This window comes from Myotis davidii, unplaced genomic scaffold (assembly GCF_000327345.1).
Source record: "Myotis davidii unplaced genomic scaffold, ASM32734v1 scaffold1453, whole genome shotgun sequence".
Classification (NCBI taxonomy): Eukaryota; Metazoa; Chordata; class Mammalia; order Chiroptera; family Vespertilionidae; genus Myotis; species Myotis davidii.
In genome coordinates this window covers 288,058-294,298 of record NW_006284441.1, presented here as the reverse complement: position 1 = coordinate 294,298, position 6,241 = coordinate 288,058, and the positions used below count along the sequence as shown (strand labels likewise).

Here is a 6,241-nt window from a genome sequence, read left to right as displayed (position 1 = left end):
GGGTGGGTGAGCTGCACGCCCTCAAACCGAGACTGTGCCCTCATTCCCCGCCAGCTCACTCACCGCGTGGGAAGAGTGGCACCCAGACACCCAGGCAGCTTTATCCAGGCCAATCCGAGACCTCTGCGGCCAGAGTTGTTTTGTTTTGTATTTTGTTAATTCTCACCTGAGGATATCCCCCCCTCCCCCCGCACTCCCCCATTGATTCTTAGAGAGAGTGGAAGGGAGGGAGGGATGGGGAAGAGAAACATCGATGTGAGAGACATATCAATTGGTTGCCTCATGCACGCACCCGAGGCGGCTGGGGATCGAACCTGCAACCCAGGTACGTGAACTTGGCCAGGAATCGAACCCTCGACCCTTCGGTGCATGGGCAGATGCTCTAACCATTGGGAAACCAGCCAGGGCTGCAGCCATAGTTTTACATGGTCAGAGTAACAGCCAAATGCAACTGGAGAATAAATGGCAATAAGGCAGTGAGTCCCAGCCGGGATTCCCTGGGGAGCACACAACATGCAGATTCCTGGAGATTTCTCTCCGAATCGGGGGAAACTTTGGGTTCTGAAGTTCCCTGGTTGTTCCGAACAGTCACAGACAGCAGTGCCGTGATTTCATCTCATTTGAAGGAGACTTGGGGTGGGGGGTAGGCTGTCTCCTGGGGCCCTGCTGTCAAATAATGCCATCTGGAGTTTCAATCTTAAAATGAAAAGGAGTTTGATAAAGTTTCTACATTCGGCAGCTGGATAACTTTCGGTTCTAAGCGCATGCTGCCAAAATAACCGTGTTAGCACTCGGGAGAGGGGGCAGGTGGGACCTATGCTACCTCCTGAAAAAAGGGTGCAAAGAACCTGGGACTCAGGTAAAGCTTCCTGCCTAATCAATCTCCCTCTCTCTCTCTCTCTCTCTCTCTCTCTCACACACACACACACACACACTTGTCAATAGAGGGAAGGGAGAAGTTTCAAGGTCTGCCTTGGGATGGCAACAGTAAGAACCCCTCAGTGCTGCTCGGTGGTTTAAGGAAAGTCCCCCCTGACGCCTGTCACACAATGCCAGGTGTGTGTGATCTGGGCACTGGCCTCCCTGCACCGAGAGCTCGTTCCTGATGGGCCCGCTCCACAGGTGGTTTCTGCTTTCGACTCCGTGGGAGTCAAGACTTCCATCTGCATCACCTCTGGTGGAGGGGGCACTCCTGGCCCCACGGCAGGCAGGCCGGGCCACCCTCCCCCCAGGTGTCTGGAGCACCTTGAATGAGGCACCTGCCACACTCAGTGACTGGACAGAGAAGGTGACTGGAAGCTGGTTGGGTCATAGCAAGAAGTACCTCCCCTTTGGCCCTGGGTTTCGGCACCACTCAAAGTGCCTTCCCTGTTCCTCTAAGGCAGTGGTTCTCAACCTTGGCTGCACATTAGAATCACCTGGGAATCTTTTTAAAATCCTGATTTCTGGGCCTCATCCTCCAGAAATTCTGTTTCTTTGTTACTAATGTTGTGGCCCCACCCCATAACAAAGAAACAGAATTTCTGGAGGATAAAGCCCAGAAATCAGGATTTTAAAAAGATTCCCAGGTGGTTCTAATGTGCAGCCAAGGTTGAGAACCACTGCTCTAAGGGCCTCCTATTTCCCTGGCCACATGGTTTTAGGATCTCATTTGATGAGCAGGGGCTTCATTAAAGACCTGGTGAAAAGTCACACCTGGCTGACCCAGAGGCCCTTGCGGTCACCTGTGTAAGGGGTACAGTACCCTTTCTGATCTGGCATTGATCATTTTTTAGGGATCCCTGTGCATGTTGCAAGACATCAGCTGGTGAGGTTTAGAACACTGGGGTTTTAATAAAAGTTTTTAAAAATTAGTTTTTAACTTATCTCTTGGTATCTGAAGGTTTTTCCTCCTGGTTGTGATCAAAAGGAGGAAGCAGAAGCATCAGTCGGCTCCCTAGATGCGCCTGGCAACCCTATATTTCCCTCCTAGGTCACTTACCCACACATCTCCCCCAGAAAGTACCACACGAGACCTAGAAGTAGTCTGAAGGAGAGAGGAAAGCCGGCATGGCCTAAGGGTGGGGCGGTGAGAGGGATTCCAACCTGGCACACTGGACTCCACTGGAAGAGAAAACCGGTCCGATTGGCCCATGTCTCTGGCCACTGGACATACCCAGGTTCTGGCTGGCTGGTGGGAGCTCTGGGCACAGTGATCAGTTGCTCCCACTAGTCACAAAGTTGAGATAATCCTTTCCGTCTGGCTGGGTCCCAAGCTCTGCCCACATTTGTGATTGTTCAGACTGAGGGCTCTGCCATGAGGAACTTGTGTGTGTAAGCTGGCAGTTGTCTGGGCTCCACACCAAGGGGAGTGCCGATGCCAGCTTCTTACCCAGGAGCACGGCATAGGCGCCTGGTAGGGAGGGAAATGGATTTATTCCTGTCGAAAATGGCACTAGGGTTAAAACATGGGGCTAGTTGCCCACGAAGTATGATCAGAATCAGGGGTATGTTAGTTCTTCTATAACTTGAACATGCCACTTGGATTTTGGAAATAAACAGTGTATTTCCGGCCGTTACTGAGAAGCAGGTACAATTGATTGAGGTCAATCATTAACTCAGCTTGGACAGCTTTGGAGCAAGGTCGTTTCTACAGTTACGGGATCCCCTGCAGCCTAAACTGTGTTCTCCACACTTCATTTCCAGTCCATGAGAAAATACCAGGGGCCGGGCATGACCCTCACAGTGGGCTGTGCTTGGGGATAGAAGAGAAATGTTTAGTGCTTGAAATTGGAGTCACTTTTATCAAGTTATCACATTAGCAGAGACAGTCCCCAAATATTCACCAGATGGTGTAGGATGTCGTCGCACATACTTGCTGAGCCCTGGGCATTGATGTCCTATGCCTGGGAAAGACCAGTGAAAACCCAACCCAACCCCCCCATTCTGAGGGGGAAACAGCACACGGAGTACCTTCCCGAGGGCTGGGTGAGAGCTACAGGTGCTCCATGTGAAGGAACCCACTGGTGGTTTTTCCCATGCTCTGTGTTTGGTGTTTGGTGGCTCCTGGACGCCAAAAGGATCAACTGGGCTGGATCCCAGGTGCGCTGTGGACCGGCAGTTACAGGATTCTAGGAGGGGAATGCAGGGCTCCAGCGTGCAAGGTGGCACAGTGAGGGCACTGTGTGTATTGAGACAAAGGTCAGAGTGAGTCAGTCCATGGGCAATTGGGTTTAAGATCAAAGACAATTTGAGCCCGTGGACTCCCCTAGATGCAGGCAGACGGCTTCAGCTGTGGAGAGTGGGGTGCCAAGGTTCTCTCTCGTCCCCTCGCTGATTCCACTTCAGATCAAAAAAACAGGTCAGCTTCCCCCAAGGGATCCAAGCAGAGTGAGTGGCCAGGCCCCTGTTGCCATGGCTCAGAGGCCCCTGAATGCCCTCTTTGTCTGGCTCCTTACAGCCAGGCATGGTTCAGGGGTCCGGGAGGAAAAGCTGAAATGTGAGAGGCCGAGCTTTTGTGCTTTAGGTTTATTTTGGGATAATGATAAAGGACATGAATCCCAAGGGATCCTAATAAAGCCAGGCCGTGTTCGATGTCTGAATGGGAGCCCAGAACAGCTCCCAGGGAACATTTCCAGGCGGGTGGTAGAGAAGGTGAGGAGGGAGAGGAGACACAGAGCACCGGACAGGACAGGACACGGGTCCCACAGCTCGGCCAGGATGACGAGGGGAACCCCCAGACGACCACCACAGACGGGGCGTCCTGTGTGGGCACGAGTGGGAGAGGGGGGCTGCTCGCCCTGGAGTTCCTGATGGGGAGGGAGTGGAGAAAATACAGAGGATACGGTGTTCTTCCCGTTGAAGACATTGGAGGTCATTTACAAAGTCCGAATGTCTGTTTTGAACAGGGAGTGCAGGGTGGCTAAAATGAGTGGTACACTTTCAAGTGTGCAGCCCTAAGGCCTCACAGCCTGCAGTCATGCCTGTTCCCATCACAGCCAACATCTCTGTGAAGTTATAGAAGTCACTACCAATCTGTGTCGGCTGATTTGACGTGGTTTGATGTGTGCACACTGGCCCCAGACACAGTCCCTGTCACTGGTCTTCTGTGGTCTACTTCTTACAAACACACAGGTCCCCTTTGTACAATGAGGGCAGAATGCTCTCCACCCTGTCCTGTCCTCTGGGGTGGGAAGCTTCCATTTGGGGGGACACGTCCAACCCCGAGGGGTGACCCATCTCAGCTCTGTGGCACTTGGGACCCTCCTGGGCCTTGACCTGTGTATCTTCATCTGGCCAGTCACCTCTATTGTTTAAAAAATTGGTAAACGTGTTTCCTTGAATTCTGTGAGTCACTCTAGCAAAGTAATTGAATCTGAGGAAGGGGTCGTGGGACTCCCCAATTTGTTGCCAAACCAGGCAGAAGTTGTGGGTAACCTGGGGACACAAGACTTAGAATTGGCCCTGACCGGTTTGGCTCAGTGGATAGAGCGTTGGCCTGCAGACTCAAGGGTCCAAGGTTCGATTCCAGTCAAGGGCATGTACCTTGGTTTCGGGCACATACCCAGTGGGGAGTGTGCAGGAGGCAGCTGATCGATGTTTCTAACTCTCTATCCCTCTCCCTTCCTCTCTGTAAAAATCAATAAAATATATTTAAAAAACAAAAGACTTAGAATTGGCCTCTGAAGTGGAGGCCGTCCTATGGGACTGAGCCCTTAACCAGTGGGATCTGTCTCTGTGTAGACAGTGTTAGAACTGAGTTAAATGGTAGGGCTCCCGGCTGGTGTCAGAATTGCTTGTTAAGGGGAAAACCTCGACATATTTGGGGACCAGAAGTGGCAGGAGTGAAGTGTTCTGTGTGAAAGTTAAGGAGACATGGAAGAAAGACCCACACAGGCTGGAAGAACTGGGGGTTTTCCTACTCAGGACACTGGACTGGCTTCTGATTCACATTCAGAATGGCCAGAGGCCTCGGCCTTCCAACATGCTCTCACCTGTCTTTTCACGTGTGCATAGAACTTACAACTGGTAAAAATCTGTTGCAACAAATTAAAGAGCCTTTTCCATTTGAGGTGATGAGAAAGCCTGTGTCACTACCTGATGGGCCTTCAAGTTTGTTCTCGGCCGGAGTGAGCCAGCCCAGGGGCGGCTCATCAATGAAGCCCTTGGCCCTCGGTCCAGGGCTGGCTCCCCAGTCCCAGGTGAGGCGTGAATTGGGCTTGGAGGCCTCAACCCTCCTACCCCTAAGCTGCCCTCACTTTAACTTTTAGAAAATATTGTGCATGCTTTGATGAGATGGTCACAAGAGGCTCGGGGTGGTGGGGGAGTTTATTACATTCATGAGTCTTAGAGCCACGTGGGGCAGCACCAGGGTGGCCAGGAGGCAGAAGACAGGGGCGAGGGGAAGGTTTAGGTCATGCTTTTTGGAGTTTCCACATGAAAGGCAAGGCTGGGCAGGGTGAACAGTCAGGATTAGCTAGTTTGAATAATTTCGGGGTCTTTGGGCTGTAGCAGCGGTTCCAAGATGCCTGGCACCTGGCCCCGCGATGGGAGGACTGCTGCCTCCTGGGTCTGGGGCCAAGTGGAGCAGGTCTGGCTCTGGACTGGTCAGTTTGCAGATCACAGGCATGCCATTCCGCCCGGCCCTTTGCTGCCTCGAAGAATTGGCGGTCTCTCCCCAGCCAGAAAGGCCTTTTAAGATCATACTACAGTATCCAGAAAATAAAACATAAGCATATAAAAATATTAAATGCAAAGCCTGTATTCATGCAGCTAGGAACACGGACGAACTTCAGCTTTGCACAACGTCAATGGGAAAGGCACCAGCCGCCAGACTGGAGTGGGGCTCCGCGCCTGGGGAGGGCGCCCTACTCTGGAGTCTGACCTGTGCTTGCAGACAGAGGAGGGCGCTGTGCTGTCCACTCCGGAGCCGGGGACGTGTGGCCACTGAAACGTAAAGTCAAGCGACATCAAGCATTTAGTTCCTTGGTGTCACTGGCCGTCTCACTATCGTCTTGGGTGGAGGGACACCAACCACGTCCGTCATTGCAGGTCGTACCGGGCAGCGTTCCGCGGGCTGATTTCTCCATGGTCCGCAGGACGCCGCGCGGGGCTTTTGGGATTTGTGTTTGTCAGGTTGTGTCTTCATGGCCGGCTGTGCGTCCTCTTTGCAGGAACAATGCATTAGGGATGCCGCCCTTTCCTCATGGGTGATGCCCTGCTCACCGCCAACTCCACGCCCAGCTCCGGCCACCAAGATGGC

At 52.6% G+C, this 6,241-nt stretch overlaps 1 long non-coding RNA gene across 1 annotated transcript; it reads right to left on the bottom strand.

Annotated features, from left to right (window-relative positions):
- Window positions 1–5,724: 5,724 nt before the first annotated feature.
- Window positions 5,725–6,241, bottom strand: LOC107185062. Its single transcript, XR_001515977.1, has 2 exons — window positions 6,038–6,241; window positions 5,725–5,925 (listed from the first exon to the last, which is right to left on the bottom strand). It is a non-coding gene; the product is annotated as an uncharacterized LOC107185062 (long non-coding RNA).